The sequence below is a fragment of the Myodes glareolus genome, chromosome 20, assembly GCF_982192425.1.
Source record: "Myodes glareolus chromosome 20, mMyoGla1.1, whole genome shotgun sequence".
In the NCBI taxonomy this organism is placed as follows: domain Eukaryota; kingdom Metazoa; phylum Chordata; class Mammalia; order Rodentia; family Cricetidae; genus Myodes; species Myodes glareolus.
The window spans coordinates 27,853,006-27,874,179 of record NC_142045.1 but is presented as its reverse complement, the minus strand read 5'-3'; positions in this window follow the sequence as shown (position 1 = coordinate 27,874,179).

Below are 21,174 nucleotides of genomic sequence, written 5' to 3'. Positions count from 1 at the left end.
ATTGCCCTGCCTCTACTTTCTGTCTGGTTGACCTGCCTATACTTCCTGCCTGGCCAATCAGCATTTTATTAAACTACATGATTGACAGAATACAGACAATTCTCCCACACCAAAGACCAGATAAACAATTTAAATAGACCTGTAACCCATAAGGAAATAGAATCTGTCATTAAAAGACTCCTGACCAAAAAATGGCCCAGAGCCAGATGGTTTCAGTGCAGAATTCTATCAGAATTTCAAAGAAGAGCTAATTCTAATACCCCTCGAATTGTTCCACACAGTAGAAACAGAAGGAATATTTCCACATTCTTTTTATGAGACCACAGTTACCCTGATACCCAAACCACACAAAGATGCAACAAAGAAAGAGAATTACAGACCGATCTCTCTCAGGAACACAGATGCGAGAACACTCAATAAAATACAGCCACTTTGGAAATCAGTATGGCAATTTCTCAGAAAATTGGCAATCAGTCTACCTCAAGACCCAGGTAAACAATCTTGAGCATATATCCAAAGGCTGCATACTCATACTACAAGGACACTTGCTCAACCATGTTCATAGTAACATTATTCATAATTAGCCAGAACCTGGAAGCAACCTAGATGCCCCTCAACCAAAGAGTAGACAAAGAAAATGTGGTATGTAAAATAAATGGAAAAGTTTATTAAAACTACAGGAAATACACAAAAGAACTACAGGAAGTACACAAACTCATGGAGGTTAAACCAATGCTACTCTCAAATGTGCTGCTACACTTTTAATCCCAAGAGTGGACATCAGAGCCCAGTGAATCTGAGGCTAATCTGTTCGATACAGTGAATTCCAGACCAACCAGCACTATACAGTGAGAGTGTGTCTCCAAAACAAAGCAAACTATTGTTGAATGTGTAACAAGTCGCTGAAGAAACCAGCAGAGAAAAATTTTAAATTACTAAAATTCAATGAAATAGAAAATATAACATATCCAAAATGATATACACTCATGTATGTATATGTGCTTAGCCCTCACATATGTGTGTTTTACACACACATATCTAGTGCCTGCAGAAGTCAAGAGTGTGTTGAATATCCTGAAACCGAGCTGCTGATGGTTGTGAGCTACCAAATGTGTACTAGAAGTTAACCTTGACCTCTACAGAATCAACATTCTAGTCCCAAAGACAATGGTTCTAAGAGAAAAAGCACTCGAATGTCTAAATGCCTACTTCAAAAAGTCTAAGAGATCTCAAATAAACAACTTAGTGAAATACCTTAAGACCTTAAGAATAAAAACAAAACAAACAAAAACATATATATGAGTAAGTAATCAAAAACAAGGACAGAAATTAATGAAATAGAAACAAAAAATACAAAGAATCAATGAAACAGAAAGTAGGTTCTTTGGAAAGATAAACAAGATTGACCATTCTTAGCTGAATTAATCAAAAGGAGGAGAATGCCAAAATTAATAAAGAAAATGGATGACTTTCTTGATACCTATGCTATACCAAAAGTTAACCAAGATAAAATTTTTAAACAGCTCTATCACAAGCAGTGAGATCAAAGCAGTAATAATTTTAAGTCTCCTTGATTAAAAAGGCTGGGAATGGATGGAGTCACTGAAGAATTTTACTGACCTTGAAGAAAAAACTAACTCAGTACAACTCAAATTAGTCAATAAAGTAAAAACCGAGGTATTCAAATTCTTTATCGGGCGGCACTATCCTGTTAGCAAACCAAATAAAGACAAACCAACACAAAAAATGAAAATCACAGACTCTTCTCTTTGATTAACATAGATACAAAAATTATCAACAAAATATTGACTAACAAGTTCAAGATCACAGAAAAAAGATCATTTATCATAAAAAAAAATGTTGCTTTCCAATCTAGAGATGCAGGAATGCTTCAACATACATAAATCACCAAATGTAGTTCATCACATAAACTGACTCAAGAGATGCAGAAAAAGCCTTTGGTAAAGTCCAAACTCCTTTCACGATACAGTTTATGGAGGTAACATAAATGTTCTATCTTGATTATGTTGATATATAAGCTTAAGTATAGAAACATTTGTCGTAGCTATGTGCTTAAAGTAGAAAGGTGGACATATTTTATTATGTGAACTTTTGCCTCAAAATTGATATAGAAAGCTAAAACAAATCCTGCTTCAAATGTCAGTTGTAAGTCTAGCGTGGCAAGTTGTAATTAGTACTCTTTAGGAAATGGGCAAGCTCCAAGAAACATACAAATGATGGATATTGACCACAAAGAAATGTTAAGCCTTAATGTGTAGTGATTGACATGTCTCCAGGCAGTGGTGGTTCTCAACCTGAGTGCTGCCGCCCTTTAAAATAGTTCCTCAAGTTGTGATGACCCCCAGCCACAAAATTACTTTGTTATTACTTCATAACTGTAATTTCCCCACAGTTATAAATCTTAATATAGACATCTGGTACAGATATCTGATATGTGACCTCTGTGGAAGGGTCATTTGATCCCCCCCCAGAGGGTTTTGACCCACAGGTTGAGAACCACTGCCCTACAGACTGCTTGTAATGTTTGTTGCACAGATGGTGACTGTCACACAGCTGGTGAAGCTGTTGGAACCTTAGAAGTTAGGGCATTGGGGACAGGTCTTTAAATGCTGTAGCCCAGGCCCTGGTTCAGGTTCTTGTCTCCTTCCTGATCTACTAACCATGTAGAGCCCGCCACACTCTGGCCGCCACGCTATTCTCCCCAGCATAGACTGAAGTCCTCTGAGACCAGGTGACAAAATAAACCTCCCCAAATTGCTTCTATCAGGTATTGCAGTCAGAGAGACATAAACAATACTAATATGCCACAGAACAGATTTAGTAGATGACTACATGCCAAACACAGTGTGTTCTGCGTGCCTCTAACCCCAGCACTCACTATGTTAGGATGGAGACCATCTGCTGGATAGGAGATCTTCTTTAAAAAAACAAGTAAACAACAAACAACAATTAAAGAGCTGCCACAGACTGCTCGGAAGTCATTAAACATCAGGATCTTTGGTTTCTTCACCTGTAAAATGGAATCAAAGAAACAACTCACAATATTTTTTAGGCATGGTGGCTGGGCATTGTGATATAGGCCTATAGCCCCAGCAGCTGCTGGGCTTCATAGTAAGACTCTGTCTTCAAAGAGTAACCCCACCACCAACCCCACTTTGCATGTGTAGTATAACATTTGGGAGGCAGTAGATATTCATAATGGCTTACCTGAAGGGCCGTGGAAGTTAAGTCCTGTTGATGTATTTACTTCTCTTTCCAGCGATTTGGCCTTAAGTTATTTGAGTCAACAAACATTGAGCTCTTTGAGATTCTCCCAAAGGAGAAGACACAGTTAAAAGTGGGAAAGAGAGATGTCAGTCCTCAGAAATAAAACAAAACAAAACCACTGCAGGGTAGGGGTTACTCTGAGGCAGTCTTAAGCATATCACATGCAAAGCCTGTGCAGGCCTCCATCTTGGACTGTAGCCCATCCCTGTATTGAAGATGGACATAGTGGAAATGATGTCTCGGTTGGGGAAACAGACTGCCATGAGACCTGGAGTGTTGAGGGTTCACATCTCCATGGAAACCACAGGGCGGAATGTGTATTACCCGTGGGGCTTGAGAGTAGGATTTGGGGAATGCAGTTCTCTGCCGGCTCGGAGGGCTGAAAGAATGTGACAGACCAACTTTGTGTTGGTGTTTTCCCTTCTCCCCTCCTCGTAATCTGCTCCAGCATCTGGGAGTAGTCAAGGCTTTCGCAGTGTTGCAGGAGCCTCCCACGGCTCTACCCTATGTGGAGCAGATTACTAGGGGTGGTTGCTATGGCTGACAAGGAGGAGCCAGAGCCCTGAGTTTAGCCAAGAGAGCATGGGAATTCAGGATAGCCATTATGCGACCCCACATCACACAAAGAAAAGAGAATAGCAGAGGCAAGTTAGACTCCAAAAAGTCTCCCACAGCATCATGGGAACTTTTGAGTAGCTTCCCAGGAGACTTGTGTGGGATTTCTTCCAGACAGGGACGCTCATTTAGGCCGGGTACTTGACACTCAAGTATCCAACAAGTGGGCTTCATTCCTTAGTGAATTTGTGACCTCAGCTTTCCTGCCTCTCTCATGGGAATATTTCTTCTTTGTATCATTGTTTGGGGAATTAAACAAAATGGCACATACACAGTTATATGACACTGTCCTTAGCTCATAGTGGAAACTTAATAAGCATCAGCCTTCCTTTGCCCACCATCACTTTACACCATCTAAGTTCGCAGTAAAATTGAAGAGATCTGGTATGTTCTACAAAAAGGGTCAATGCAGCTGCAATGCAGCTTTACAAGCATTTGTTGTGGGGAAAACAAACACCATGCCTGATAGATCCTGGAGCTGACAATTCCATTACTTAAGTCACCCCCAAAAGAAGCTATATTTGAACAACGATGCAGGGTTGACTCTCGTGGTCCTGCGGGTTCACTGGGGCTGGCGGCATGTTGCTTACGGCAGCATCTTCATATACTTTCCCAACGCCTCAGCTCTCCTGACATGCCACTTCTCTTCAAGAAAGCAATCTAGACTTCTTGTTGGTGGCCTAAAGCCCCAACATAGCAGAGATGAAAACTGTCCGTGATCACAGAGCTTGAGACTAAGGATCCAGGATCTCTTCTGACATATGTAAAAAGTTGTCTTGAAGTTTCTATTGCTGTGAAGAGACACCATGACCACAGCAACACTCGAAAAAGAAAACCATGTGATTGGGGCTGGCTTACAGTTTCAGAGGTTTAGATCATTATCATCATGGTGGGAAGCATGGTGGCATGTCGGTAGACATGGTACAGGAGAAGGAGCCAAGCGTTCTATATCTTGATCTGCAGGCAGCGGAAGTGAATGCCACATTAGGCCTAGACTGAGCATCTGAGACCGCAAAGCCTGCCTCCACAGCGACACTTTCTCCAACAAGGCCACACCTACTCCAGCAAGGCAACACTTCCTAATAGTGCCACTCCCTATGGGCCAAGCATTCAAACGCATGAGTTTATGGGGGCTATTCCTGATTAAACCACCACAAAAATCAACCCAGCAACAGAGCATTTCAGGTTTATGGAGAGCAGGGACAGACCCTGCTTCTTCACAGGTAATGGGATGTATGTGTGCATAGACAGGGAACTGGTCATGACAAATTCTATTTCCCACCTTTCTTTAGTGGAGGGGCGGGTTCTTTTTCCTGACACTGGAAATGCTCCCCTGAAGGGCCAATATCTACATCAGATTGGAATGTCTTCCTCTTGGCTTGGTCCCCTTGGAACCTGACCTACAGTTTCCGTCCTCTGTGACAGGAATTTATTGTTCTGTACTCAAAGTAAAAACCAAGGCCTGAGTGAGAAAACTCAGAGCCAGAAAGACAAACATGATATATTATCACTCACAAGTGGATATTAGATGTAAAACAAAGGTTAGACACGCTACAAACCACAAGCCCAGAGAAGCTAGGTAACAAGGAGGACCCTAGGAGAGAAACATGGATCTCCCTGGGAAGAGGAAATAGATGAGATCTCCTGGGTAAACTGGGGGTGGGGCTGGAGGGGAAGGGTCGGGGGAACAGGAAGGTGAGGGATTGGGTTGATTGAGTTAGGGGTAGGATGGAGAGAAAGAGTTATCTTGTTAGAGGGGGCCGTTTGGGGGTTAGAGAGTAACCTGGTACCAGGGAAACTCCCAGAAATCCACAAGGATGACCCCAGCTAAGACTCTAGCTTTCTCCTATAATCAGATTGGTGACTCTCCTAATTGACACCAGAGAGCCTTCACCCAGTAACTGGCAGAAGCAGATGCAGAGATCCACAACCAAACATGGGGTTGAGCTCTGGGGGTCCAGCTGAGGAGAGGTGGGAGCGATTGTAAGATCAAGGGGGGGTCAAGATCATGATGGGGAAACCCACAGAGAAGCTGATCTGAGCTTGTGGGAGCTCATAAACTCTGGACCGAAAGTTAGGGAGCCTCTATGGGACCCACCTAGGCCCTTTGCATGTGGGTAACAATTCTGTAGCTTGGTCTATTTGTGGGGCCCCTAGCAGTGGGACCAGAACCTATCCCTGGCACGTTAGTTGGCTTTTGGGATCCTATTCCCCATGCTGGGATGTCTTGCCCAGCCTTGATACCTGGGAGGAGCTTGGTCCTTCTTGCCTCAACTTAATATGCCATGCTTTGTTGACTCCCATGGCGGGCCTGCCCCTTTCTGAACAGAGGAGTGGATGCGGGGGAGGTAGACAGGAGGTGGGAGATGGGAGAAGGAAGAGGGGAATGGAAATTGGTGGCTATGTAAAACAATGAAAAAATTAATAAAAAATAAAATTAGATACTTAAAAAATAAATTATTAAAAAACAAGGCTTTGGACCAATCAGATCACTGTCTGTCCTAATTCTCTTTCAATGCTTTTTTTCCTTTGGTTTCTAATAATCATAGCTTTGAATGAGTGCCACATAATCAGATAATTCTTCCCACTAGAATAAGTCTCATGCTTTAATGAGACCTTGTGCTCTTTCAAAGCACACCTCAGTTTGTGATTTGACATTCTTGAGATAAGATTAGTTTCTAGTTTCCTGGGCAGACTTTAAAACTCTACATAGTTAGGATCCAATCATCCTCAGCATGTATATTACCCTAAAGAATAAAAATATTCTTTCTCACCAGAACAATTTCATAAAAATAAAATAAAAACAATTTTATTTTTATAGTCCCGTGTTTAATTTCCAAGAATGAGACCTTAGAAATTTTCATGTTCGAATTAAGAAGAGAGAATGGTTTGCCTCTGTGGCTCAGGCAGTCCATGTCTGTTCGTTACGTGTCTGTTCTACAGCAGCAGGCGTGACCTCAGCCATGCCGGGATCTGAAGGAATGTTTCCAGGTTTCTACTCCCACACATCATTCCTGGACACCTTCATCTCAAATTCCTTTCCGACTGACTAATATTTGTTTAGGTGAATATTTCAGGTGCAACATCCACTTGGCTAAAACTCTCCCTGAAGTGCCTCTACCCTCCTAGAACAGCTTCCAAAACCCTGTTCGGCCTCACTTCCACACCCACACTCTGGAATCTTCCCGAAATTCCACACTCTGAACCTTCTGAAGTCTGACATCCTGTTTCTCCACATATTTAGAAACAGCCTGATTTAGTTTCCATGTCCCCCAAATTGGAAACATGAGCCATTGGATTCTGAGAATTTTTTAAAGATTTAATTTTATGTTTTATTATTTAACGCTGTGTGTAGGTGAGTGGTTGTCTCTATATGGGTATGTGAACAGGAGTGCAGGTGCCTGCTGAGGCCAGAGGCATCAAATCTCCTAGAGCAGTTGCAGGTGCTTGTGAGCCCATGATGTGAATACTAGGAACCAAACTTAGGTCTCCTGGAAGAGCAACAAGTATCTTTTTTTTTAAGTTTATTAAAATATAAAAGTTTCCATTTTCGCCCCTCCTCCCAACACCCTCCCACTCCCCCCACTCCCTTGCCTCTTCCCTCTCCATCCCTAAGAGCAGTCAGGGTTTCCTGCCCTGTGGGTAGTTCAAGTTCCTCCCCGCTCCCTCCAGGACCAGGAAGGTGAGTATCCAATCAGATTGGATCCCCAAAAATCCAGAATATGCAGAGGAAACAAGTCCCATAGTCATTGTCAATGGCTTTTTAGAAAGACTTCGGGCCAGCCACATTCAGAGAATCCAGCCTCCTCCAGAGAATCTGGTTGGATCAAGCGCTCCTTCAGTCCCAGTCAACTGGCCTTGGTGAACTCTCATTAGATCAGTCGCCTTGTATCAGTGGGTGATCGCTCCCCTTGTGGTTCTGATTTCCTTTTTCATGTTCTTCCTCCTTCTGCTCCTCCTTTGGACCTTGGGGGGCTCAGTCCGGTGCTCCAATGTGGGTCTCCGTCTGCATCGCCATCCATCGCCGGATGAAGGTTCCCTCTGATCTTGCCCTCCCTGCTCACGTTCTTCTTCCTTCTGCTTCTCGGTTGGACCTAGGGAGTTAAGTCCAGTGTTCCAACGTGGGTCCCCGTCTCTATCTCCATCTATTGCCAGATGAAGGATCTATGGTGATAAGCAAAATATTCATCAGTATGGTTGTGGGCCAAGGCCAGTTCAGGCACCCTCTCCTCTGTCCAGAGAACAATCTGGGGATCTCTTCTTGGACCTGGGATCCCATTTACAGTCAAGTCTCTAGTAAACCCTAAACTGACTTCCATAGTTGAGATATATTCTTCCCTGAACCCATATCTATCCTTCCTCCTTCCCCCCCTCCCAGTCCCCCGAGCATTTCCTATTCCTCCCCTGCTCCCTTCTCTCTAACCTCCTCCCCTTCCAACTACCCTCCCAACCCCCCATGCACCCTTGGTTACCTGGAACTCTTGTCTATTTCCAATCCCCAGGAGGAAAACTACCTGAATTTTCTTCAGGATCACCTTCTTATTTAGCTTCTCTAGGATCACGAATAATAGGCTCAAAGACCTTTAATTATGGCTAGAATCCATTTATGAGTGAATACATACCTTATTCCTCTTTTTGGGTCTGGCTTACCTGACTCAGTAAAGCGTTTTCTTTTTCTTTTTTTTTAATTTTTTTTATTTTTTTTATTTAATTTTTACTGGGAACCCCTCAAGAATCAAGTCTCTTGCAAACCCTAGAATGGCTCTCTTAGTTGCGATATAAACTTCCCTGCTCCCATAACCATCCTTCCTCCCTCCCCCCCCCTCCCATTCCCCCAAGCCATCAAGTATCTTAACTACTGAACCATTTCTCCAGCCTCTCCAAGAATCTTTTTACTAATATTTTTCTTTATGGATCTTACTTCTACCTCAGTCAGAAATGGCAATCCTGCCTCCAGGAACCTTAGAACGAGACTGAGACTGAGAGCTATCTCCTCCCACCTAATATTCCTCTCTAGGGCTGGGATTAAAGGCCTGGACCACTACCACCCAGTCTCTAGGGCAAATTAGTGTGGCTACTAGTGTTAAAGGTGTGTGTCACCTCTGCCTGGTCTGTAAGACTGATCGGCGCAGCTATTTTACTCTCTGATCTTCAGCCTTTATTTATTAAGACGCAAATGAAATAGCACTACAGGAAAGAACTGAAGGCAGAGGCCATCAAGGAGTGCTGCTTACTGGCTTGCTCCCCGTGACTTGCTCAGTTTGCTTTCTTATGCAGCCTGAGACTACATGCCTAAGAATAGTTATTGGCCACAGTGGCCTGGGCCCCACCACATCAATCATCAATCAAGGAAATACAAGCTAATCTGGTGGAGACATTTTCTTAATCAAGGTTCCCTCTTCTCAGATGACCTTACCCTGGATCGAGGTGACAAAAAAGGAAAAAAAAAAAACACTACCAACACACCATCTCATAATGCAACATGCACTCAGTAAAACTTTAAAAGTCCCCATACTCTAAAAAGTCCCTGCTTTAATGTCCAGTATTTAAGTCTCATCTGAGCCTCAAAGACAGTCTCTTTGCTGTGTGCATATATTAAATCACAAGCAAGTTACACAGTAAAGTGTGGTGACACAGAGTAAATATTCCCATCCTAAAAGAGATGAGTGAGACTATATCAAGGAATGATCGGGTCAAAGCAAGACAGAAACCTACCAGGACAACCGCGAAACCCAGTGGCTCCATATCTGACATCTGGAGATCCTTATGGGATCTTCTGGGCTTCGTGGGGTTTGAGAAGCTTCAGCCCTTCAGTTCTGTCTGCAGCACACGCAATTTCTTTCATGGACCAACTAGACTCTGTCCCTGTATCTTTCTTTGATGGATTCCCCGTAGCCCTGGCATTTAAAATGCTCACTGCAACTTAAATTCCACCTTCAGCTTCATGCAACTGCAGCTCAGGACATGTTTGCAGGAGTCCTGACCCTGCCACAACCTTCCTAGCCTCCGCAGCTCTCTGGAACTATGGTATAAGGCTCCATGAACCCCTTAACCCTGCATCTTTCACATCAGTACCATGTAAATGACACTAATTCTGCTACCAACTCAGGATGGAATTTTGCCCCGTTGGACTGTGGCCACAGCAGCCTCTGTGTTCTGGCCCAGGAGAAACACTCTGGTAGGAGCTTTATTTCCAGAATCAGAGAATCCCTTCAGCAGCATTCTGTTAATTCTCTGTCTTTTCGAATGAATTTTCATTTCCCCAGGTTGAAGCCTTTGATGGGTGGAATCTTACCCCCAGGTCACCTGTTCCGTTTCTACAGTGCAGCACTAACAAACTTGTCTCTTTCTCAGCGCTAATCTGTTTAACGGTCATCAATGCTGCCCTGTGTGTTCTCCTCGTCTGAAACTGAAAACTTGCTTGCACACCTTTCCATGCTGAACTTCACACGTTTCTCATCTTTCCGATCTGCTGATTGCTCTCTCTCTCTCACTGTAGCTCTAGACAGCGCCCTTAAGCAGTAATCATGACGCAGCCTGAAAGCCACTATCATGAAATTGCATCTGCCAGGCAAAGGAGTCCATCACCTTCAAGTTCAACCCCACTCCGACTCTCAGCACACTGGCAGAATACAGCCAGGTTCTTCTACAACCCATCATGCACATGCCCCGTAGCCTAGCTCCCTGTAGAGTTCTTGTTCCTCTCTGATATCTCATCAGTTGGGCCTCCACTCCCATATTCCAGCACCATCTTCCAGGTTCCCACTCTAGTGGCCCATTAAGCCCTTCCAATACTCAAGGGTCTTCTAGCTCAAGGTTCCAAATTCCTTCATATTCCTTCCAGCAGCTCTGTTCCAAAGGTCTCCACTCTATATGGTCAGCTTTACCACAAAGCAGCCTCACTTCTTGGTACCAGTTTTTCGTATTCGTTACTTTGTTGTGGCAAGTGCCTGACCAAAGCAACTTCAGGAAGGAAGGTTTGCTCTAGCTAACAGCTCCAGGGTAACTCCGTCCATCATGGCAGAGAAGGTGTGGTTTTGGGATCAAGAGGCGAACATCGCATTGCTTTTCCTGTTAGGTAGCAGTGAGCAATGAACTCCTATGCTTCGCTCAATTTCTCCTTTTTATTTAGTTTGGAGTCCCAGTCAATGAAATGATATCACTTGTGGTTTAGGTAAGTCTTCTCATCTCAATTAGTATAATCTAGACAATCCACAGAAATGCTGAGGCTTATCTCCAGGGTCTATCCTATTAGTTTGGCGAGATTAACTATCGCATAGAGTGAAGTGATCGTTGGCGAAGAAGATGTGGTCACTCATTCAACAAGAGAGGGGAATGTTTTGTTTTGTGGTTTGAGTAAAACCTTATCTGATGAAAGTATTCTGTGATTCTGCCATGAAAAAGAAGTTGGGCTATAAGTGTTAGGCAAGTTGGTTGTGATAGTGATGTCTAGTGACAAATACCAAACCTGACCCGGACACCTACCTTTCTTTCTCACTGGCTTGGTATCTTCAGAATCTCCCTGACTGCCACCTTCACTACTGGTTCTATTTGACGTCTCTGGCTTATTTTCTTTTGGAGTTATTTTTCATCAATATTCGCTGGCATGTGTGTTTGACTGTGCTCTTTTCAGGTATTTATAAACTTCCTTAAATCTTTTCCTAAAGGAGAAAAATGAACTCATATTTGAATTAATGAACAGGATAAGTGTTCAAAAACATAAAGAACTAGCTAGTTCTTCGCAGTCAAATACTTCCAAAACAAGTTCATCCTGGTAGTCATCCAACATTCTACTTATGTAAAGCAGGAACCAGTTCTACATGTCAATCAACACTCAGTTCATCCGGGTATCTATACCAATTCTCACAGTGGAGTTTTCAACTTTATAAAATGTGTTACATACACACACAAGAGAGGAGATTTTCCAACTCAAATATTCTTCCCCAATATTTTTGCCCCCAATATTTATCATTCCATTTCATTTTTAAAAATTAGATACTGATTCTAGTTGATTCCATGACTTCTTAATGGATACTAATTAATCCGTAGCCATCAAAACTGCAAGAACTGTAGGCATTCGGTATAGTCATTTCTAGGTAATTAGATGCACAGTGAATCTAAAAGAGTTCAAAGATGAGGATTCCATAAGCAGATAAAGAGCTGGGTCTTGTGTTCTCCACAGCTTAGGGTTATACTCTTGCGTGAATGATAGTTTTTATCACCATCATTGTTATTATCAATTAATATTTTATGATATCTTCATTATGTCCAGCAAGGACTTTACCTTTATTGAAGACGTCATAGAATTTAATGAGTGTCTCATTTTCATCATTGGGGCAGAGGTAAGATTAAAGGTTTTGACAGAGTGATAAGTTTTGAAAATAAATATAGCCCTGGAAACCCCTGAACAGGTTTCAAAGTGCCTGCTTCCAAAGTCCTTCATGGAAAGAAGTTAATTGCAGATGCTCAGAGACCAGAGCCTGGGGAACACTAGACTGTTTCAGAGAGGTCCAAGAAAAACAACGTCTGAGAAAGCCACTGGAGTCGGCCATGGTGGTGCTGATGAACGCAATAAAATGCATTGTAGAGAGACCAGAGTGAGCCAGGAGAAAGGAAGAGGGGCTTGACCACAAGAGGAGACCAAAACATGAAGTGGCAGTTGAGGGACAGAGCAAAACCAAAGGAAAACATCCCCAAGAAAATAGGAATTCCAAAATGACACATTTTGGCAATTACAGAAGTTGATTGGTATGTAAATGGTGATTCATTATATAGTTCTTTCTATTTGATAGATATATTTTAATTCCCTTAACGTTAGACTAGGAAAATAAAGGCAAAAGCTGAACACATGAGAAGAAAGTAAAGGGACAAATTGCAAGAGAGTATTAGGTGTATTGAAAGAAGAGCAGCAGTTGCTGACATTGTCTCGGGTGTGGAACACTGAGAACAAGAGAATTTATGACATAAGAAACACAAAAATGGATGAAAGTTCGAATAAAATGCATACTAAAGAGGAAGGCGAGGCAACAAAAAAATCTGTAAAATGAAAAGGAAAGCAGAAGAGATGGTCCAAGCCTCCACTTCAGGGAAGAGGGAGGAGAAACTATAACTTGGGGAGGAGTTTGAAGAACATGAGAAGGGGCTAGAACGGCAGTGATGGACACAAGATACAAACCTGCTGATCAGGGACACGGTCTGTACAGTGGAAGTCACCACGAAAGTGACTAAAGGGTCTAAAGGGCTCACACTGCAAGAGTCATCCCCCAAAAGAATCCTGCAAGCAAAGAGGCAGGGGTGTCAGGTCTCGTCCAATACCTGAGCCTTCTGAGAGCATCAAATTAGAAGTGGCTGTCAGCTGGTCGGTGGTGGCGCCTGCCTTTAATCCCAGCAATTGGGAGGCAGAGGCAGTCGGATATCTGTGAATTCAAGGCCAACCTGGTCTACAAGAACTAGTTCCAGGACAGGCTCCAAAGCTACAGAAAAACCTTGTCTCGGGGGGGGGGGGGAGGAAAAAAGGAAAAAAATAGAAGTGGCTGTCGGAGAACAGAGGTACAGAAGTGTGGAGAAGAGTATGAAAGTGTAGAGTTTCCTAGAGCAAGCAGTGGCACTCTGAAGGCACAGAATGGGGACTCAAAGTTGGAGGGGAGACATCTAAAATGCCCACAAAGAGCAAAGTGAAAACTTAGGGATGTAACATCTGAAATGCCCACAATGGGAACTCAAAAGGGAGTGGGAAGACACCTGAGATACCCACAAAGAGCAAAGTGAGAATTTTTTTGGGGGGGGTGACATCCATCAGACCCCAAATAAATATAACAATAAGCATGCACAGCATCATTCTGTGGTCCAAAGATTGCCTTTAAGAAGCCTGTTAGAAATGAATCCTCAGGACTCACCTTAGACCTTCCAAGTCTGAGTCTGTATTTAAATGATTCATTCCATATGACTCATTTTTTCACTCAGTGTTCTGTCACTATAACAAATAATCAGCTTATTAGTCAGGTTTATTTTTGAGGTACACTTTGGAGGTTTTAGTCACCCTCATTGGTCTTGCTGCTTTGAGGTCTATGGCAAGATAACACATATGATAGGGATTCATGTGGTGGGCTAAAGCTGCCCACCTCATGGCTGGTACATAGCAAAAGAAAGGAATGGGCAGAAGCTCAATGATCTCCTTTAAGAATATGGCCCCTTGGTGACGTGAAACCTCCCGTTAACTCCCACATTATAAAATGGTCAACCCCTCCCTTCCCAATGGCACCAAGCTAGAGGCCACACCTTTGACTCATGGGTCCTTCAAGATTCAGACGATGGTGATTCAAACACAGTCCAATTGAGAAGTCCTTATTAATAACTTTGTCAGACATGTTTGTGGAACTACGGGGAATCCCAGAATTGTTGGTCTCTGTCTTAGTTAGGGATTTTATTGCTGTGAAGAGGCACCATGACCACAGCAACTCTTATAAAGGAAAACATTCAATTGGGGCTTGCTTACAGGTTTAGATGTTTAAACCATTATCATTGTGGTGAAAGCATGGTGGTACACAGGCAGACATGGTGCTGGAGAGCCAAGAGTTCTACATCCAGATCAGCAGGCATCAGAAAGAGAGAGCGCAAGCCATTGGACTTGGCTGGAGCTTCTGAAACCTCAAAGCCCACCCATACTTCCTCCAACAAGTGGCATACTTCCTCCAACAAGGCCACATCTACTCCAACAAGGCCAGATGTCCTAATACTTTCAAAGAATGCAACTCCCTGTAGCCTCTGGGGACCAATTTCAAACTACCACAATTCAGATCAATCTATTGAAGACAGATGCTCTGTATGGTTACTAAGGACCCAGACCAAATAAGAGACACAATTCCCACTCAGAACCATGTCCACTTTTGCCTCTAGATTCGTTCACTGCAGCCACTCCACAAAGTTGCTGTGAATCTAGTGAGACATGCCTCAGCCCAACCCATTCAACCTCAGCTCAGTCCCCTAGGGACTTCCCCAAACTGCCCTACCTACTGTTCTACTTTAGGATTAAGCCAACGGACTACCCGCCAATATCAAAAGACAGTCAGTGTTCTAACTCCAGATGCCAGGTCTCATCTCAAAGACACAAATAATATGATAAGCCACAACAACACCCTTCCCCCAAGACTCCGATTCCTTAGTACTATTCCCCCCAAGAAGAACAACTTAGACAAAATTCAAGACACCGAATTCTGAAGAACAATTATGAACATACTCGTTGAACTCAAAACAAAGAGGACACAAGAATGCACCTGGCTGACCTTGAAAAGGAGAGAAATACAATGATTAAAGTTCCATAAAACACAAATGGCTGAATGAAAAAACAACTCAGAACGTGAAAACTGAATTCAGTAAGAGACAAATAGTCGTCAGGTGTGGTGGTGACCAGCACTCAGGAGGCAGAGGCAAGCTTATCTCTGTGAGTTCAAGGACAGCCTAGTCTATAAAATGAGTTCCAGGTTAAACCTAGCTGTGTGATAAGACCATGCCAGAGAAAGAAAATAGAATATTAGGACTTGAAAAAAGTAGAGGCACACTGGATCGCTTGACCAAAGAAAATCATACATTTTTTAAAACTCACAAATAGAATATGCAGGGAGCTTGAGACACTGTGAAAAGACCTAATCTATGAATTATTGATATAGAAGAAAAAGAATTAAAGAGTATACAGCCACTAAGACAGCTCCACAGAGGATGCTAAAGGAAGTATTCTGGACTGAAAAGAAAGGTTAACATACAAAAGGCCATAGAGTATAAGTGAACGGTACTAGTACAGTTAATCAAAAGAAATCTAAGAAAACACCACAAAAATCAGTGAAGGACAAAAATTAATATATATGCATATTTTAATATATATGCATATTTCGATAATAATCCTGAATGCTAACCTCAAGACAGTTACAGAGAGATTTCAACACCCACCCTCCTCTCCCCAAGCCAGGTCATTCTGACATAAAACAGAGAGACATTGGAAGTAAGGAGCACTATAAATCAAATAGACATAACAGACATTTACAGAACATTCCAGTTGAGCCCTAATTAACACACATATGAAACTGGAGAGAAGGCTTTACAGTAAAGAATGCTTACAATTATTGAAGAGAATCCAGTCTCAGCACCCACATAGCAGCTTGCAGCCACCTGTAACTATGGCTACCAGGGACCTGATACCTTGCTTGATCTCTGTGGGTTTCTTCATGCACATGGTACATATACATACATCCAGGCACACAAACATACACACAAAATAAAGTCAATATTTACTTTAAAAATAATGCATGTACTTCTCAGCAGGTCATGGAACTGTCTGTAGAATAGAGCACATATTGGGACATAAAGCAAGCCTCAGAATCTATAGGAAATGGGGAGTAATAATTCCACAGGAAATAAACAGTTAATGTCCTGTGCTTAGGGAGCTAATAGGCTCAACTAACTACTCTTGTCAAACTAAATCAACACAGCATGAAAATGCCTTCTAAACAATCTATGTTTATGTCCATATACAAAAGCAATTTTCAACTTTAATCAGAGAAGCTTCTCTTGACAGTGAGTAGCAATAAATGCAGACTTGGGCAGCAAAGATTTTGAGAATAAGTGCTCAATCCTAAACAAGGCTCAAGGGACATTCTAGAATAGGAGTACAGGAGTTATGCAAGATCCACAAGCTAGAGGAGGAGGCTGCAAAGCGCCATCTTCTAGACTTGACATAGCCATTATAATCACGAACTCGCCATTATGGTTACCTGCATTGTGTCTGCACAAGAGAAAGGGCTCTTGGGACTCTAGCTCTTAATGTTGAAGTGATGGCTATCAATAGATTTTGAATGAGAAGGAATCATTGTGTTCAGTTGGATGCCTACTTCTGAGCCCACCAGGCTCCAACAGACAGCTCCAAAGCCATGGTCACACAGATGGCCCTTGTTAAGCTCAAAGAGTCAAAAAACAAAAACAAAAAAAACTCCAAATAGCAACAACAACAGCAACAAAAAAACACCACAAAACAATAGACATTGCTATGAGAAAGAAAAGGAAAAGGGTCATGATAGGAGGTAGTAACAAGATGAGACAGGACGAGTCATGAGAGTAGCCAGTATACCTTGTGTACAAAGTGAAATTGATGAACAAAAAACCAAGGGGGAAACTAAGCAGGGTGTGGTGGCATATGCCTTTCATCTCAGCAGTAGCCTGATCTATCAAGTTCCAGGATAGCCACTGCTGCAAAGTGACAATTTGTCTCAAAAAAAAAAAAAAAAACAGTCACGCAAATGTTTCCTCTGCTCTCTAGCTTTTATCATGATGATTATTGCCAGAAGAAGATGCTCGTGTTTGTAGATCAGTCCTGAGAGCCTATGAAGTTTACCTTAGCTCCAGGTCTCTGTGAATAAGAACAGACCTGAAATTAGTGATGTTCACCACTTGGCCTTGACTTTCCAATTCTACCGTTATCAACAGAAATGGGGCAATTGTTCCAGAAAAGAGTCAAATGTTATACCTGGCTACTATATCAACTCACTCCCTCTTGAAATTTGGTTTTATTATTTTCCCGCAACAGATTTTATCTTGACCAGATTTTATTTTGACTCTCTTTTCTTAGCTATCTTGCAACTGAGGATCAGCTCATAAAGGCAGTATATGTAGCCAGAGTTTCCTTTGACTGATGGGATATAACAAATACAACAAATGCCTGAAGAAAATAACTCAAGAGAGAAAAGATTCATTTTGCCTATGGTTCGAAGTTTTGATCCATGGCTAGCTGGTCCTAACTAAGCAGAAACATCATGGAGAAAGGGCATGCCAAGGGAAAACCTTTTACATGGACAAATCTCCCTAGCTCAGATACCCATTCCTCTTTTTCAAATTCAGTAATGTGATCCTGGGCAGCTCACTTTCTTGAGCCCAACTAATCCTCATCCTCACCAACTATTCCACTTCTAAATACCATTGGCATGTCAACTTGAGGATTGGGTTTCCAAGACGTTACCAACCGAGGAACACATTCAAAGTTACATAGCATCCAAAAGTAGAAGATGCATTTCCTATTATGTGTGTTGTTAATATTTATCTTCCTTTCTTAGAAGGAAGATATTATTTATTTCTTATTTTTTTTATTATAAATAAAAAAAACTATTTATTTTCAGATGTCTGTAGTGCAAAGCATATGAATTCTCAATAAAATATTCTGAGAAATACAGAGGTGTGAGAGCTAAAACTGGCACCTGCAGAGGTTAATTGGCATATATTAAACCAGCAGCTTATGACATAATTTTTAACGCATTTCTTATGCATTTTTATTTTGTGATTGCTTTTAAATGTGTCTGTGAATTGCTTGGTGTTGGGGAAAATAAGTTTTTCTTTTTCATTGGGGAAAGATGTACATAGCGGTGAACGCCCTATAACTCAGCACTCAGAAAGCTGAGACAAAAGGATCCCAAATGTGACACCAACCGGGACTGCAGAGTGAGAGTCTGTTTCAAAACAAAACAAACAAAACCCAAAACACAAAAAATAATAAGGGCCCGATACCTATACAAAGGCACAGACTTTGGAGTATTGGAGCATGTAGTCAGATTTGTGGGCTAAGAGAAAGGCAATGTTAAAGTTTTCTTGCATCGAGTTGGGAGGGACAGTCAGTGTTCCTGTGTGGAGGAGTAAAAACTAAATCATTTCAAACTCTTAATATAAAATTATAAGCTTAGTTTCCTTTAAAATCCTCATGTGTATTTAGTTTTGAAGAGAGATGAGGTCCTTAGTGTTGTACTTCACCTCAGACAGTAGAAGAGAGATGAGGAGGTCCTATTGAGCGTAACTTTCACCTGGAACCATGGCAACATGGGAGCAGGCCAAAACAAATCAATATCTGGGCAGGTTGCTCAGGATGGACTTTTTTAGTCAATGCTCACACCTGTGTTAGAGGTCACAACTCTGCCCTTTTGTACTAGGATCAGTGCTAGAGAAGGCCACACAACACCCCTGTGAGTCACGAGGCAGGATCAACCTTGCATTCATGGGTTCAGAATTTGAAACCAACTGGCATGGTGACTTTGGATATATGCTGTCCCTGCTAGACTTTAAGGCTGGATCCTAACACATGCCATAGCATAGTACCTGCCTTCTAGAACTGCTCAGAAAGCATGCGTGAATGTCGTGAGCTGTGAGGCTAATGTCTGACAGGCAGTGCATCATATGGATTCTGTGGTGGTTTGAGTAAGAATCGCCCTCATAGGCTCCCATATTTGAGTCCTTAGTCACTAGGGAGTGGAACTCTCTGATAGGACTAGAATAAGGTGTGTCTTTGTGGAAGAAAGTTTGTCACTGGGAGTGGAGCTCCCACTGCGAGCAGAGCACTTCCCAGTCTCCTGTCTCTGCGTGTTGACTAGTTGTTGGTCTATTAATAGCCACCTCCTGCAAAGGAAGCTTCTCTGATTCAAACTAAATGATGCCCTAATCTATGGCTTCAAAAGCCCATGCAAGGTCCAGTCTCTCTGCTTGCAGGTCAGGGTGTAGGTCTTTGCTACTGTTCCAGTGCCGCCCTTGCCACCACATTCCCTGCCGTGATGATAATGGACACACCCTCTGAAACTGTAAGCCAGCCCCAATTAAATGGTTCTTTTATCGGAGCTGCCTTGGTCATGCTGTCTCTTCACAGCAATGGGACAGTGACTAAGACACAGTCTGTGATGCCTGCAGTGACTCCAGAGTCTGAGATGGAGAAGGCTAGAAGCAAGGCTCTGCCCTCCAGTTCCCCAAACCACTTGATCCCTTTGTAGTCCAGTCTAGCCCAGACCAGGGGCTCTTGCAGCAATTCTCAAATTTAAATGACCTGAGCACACAAAGGCTAGCCATGACCATCCAAGTCCATTGCTCCACTTAAAGAATAACTGGTTTATTATTCTTCTGGTCAGAGGAAGCAAGATGGTTCCACCCCTGTTCCCAGTTCCCGCCCTCCATGTGCATTCAGCTCCTGGCGCTCAACAAATCACACTCAACCCATCTCACCCTTTATCTTTCTTCAGTTTTCTTCTCTCTGCCAGCGCCGACTAAAACAGGAGCCCTTGGAAAACAAGCAAGCTCCGAGTTGTCTTTGTAGGGTGCAGGGGAATTCTGATCCAGCAAGCTGTGCTATAACAGAAGGGTTCAATGGGCATTAAAGTCTGGCTGGCACTGGATTCTACATTTCCAAATGAAGCTAAAACCCTAAACTCATCTGCCACTCAGAGCTCTGGCTTTGCATTATTGAATTCTCCCAACGTATCAGCCATTAAAGACTTTCTTTTAATTGTTTGGGACTGTTATACATCCATATTTATTTTGATCCAATCCACCTCTCATTTTCTCCTCTCCAATCTCTCTCCTAATCCCATCCCACCTTTCAACCCCAGATATTTCCCCTCCCAATTTTATGTGCTTTTTACACACACACACACACAGAGAGAGAGAGAGAGAGAGAGAGAGAGAGAGAGAGAGAGAGAGAGTCAGACTGGGCATAGTAGGAGACATTTTTAATCCTAGGCCTCAGGAGGCAGAAGCAAGTGGATCAAGGTGAGTTGGAAGCCATTTTGTTTCCAGAGCAGTGAGTTCCGGAGCAGTCAGTGCTACAGAAAGAGAACCTATCTCACTCTGAATGTGGCTGTTAATGAGGGCTGACTGAGAAGCCAAGGACAATGGCACTGGGTTTTGATTCTATTGCATGTACTGGCTTTGTGAGAACCTGGTTTGTTTGGATGCTCACCTTCCTAGACCTGGATGGAGGGGGAAGAACCTTGAACTTCCCATGGGGCAGAGAACCCTGACTGCTCTTAGGACTGGAGAGGGAGGGGGAGTGGGGGGAGTGGTAGGGAAATGGGAGGTGGGGAGGAAGTAGAAATTTTTAATAAATAAAAAAAATTTTAAAAAAAAGAATCCAAACAAACACAGAGTCAGTTTACTGATCCCTGTATTACATTGGTTACTAAAGCATAGTTAGCCTCTCAGGGGCCAAATCCCAGAAGAAAACAGGTCCCCTGCAGCTACCACTTGTCAATAGTTCCTCGTCTAGGTGTGGGGCTTCATGAGCCCCATCCCATCTGTGCTAGAAATTTGTATGACTTCACTCTGTGCACATAGTTCCAGGTTCTGTGAGTGCATGTGTGCAGTAACACTGTCATGCCTGGCAAATACTGCTTCACCCCACACATTAATTCCTCTCTCCTCTGCTGCTGTACCCGCTGAACATTGTACAGAACTCCCACTGAGAGCAGATCCCTTCCCAGT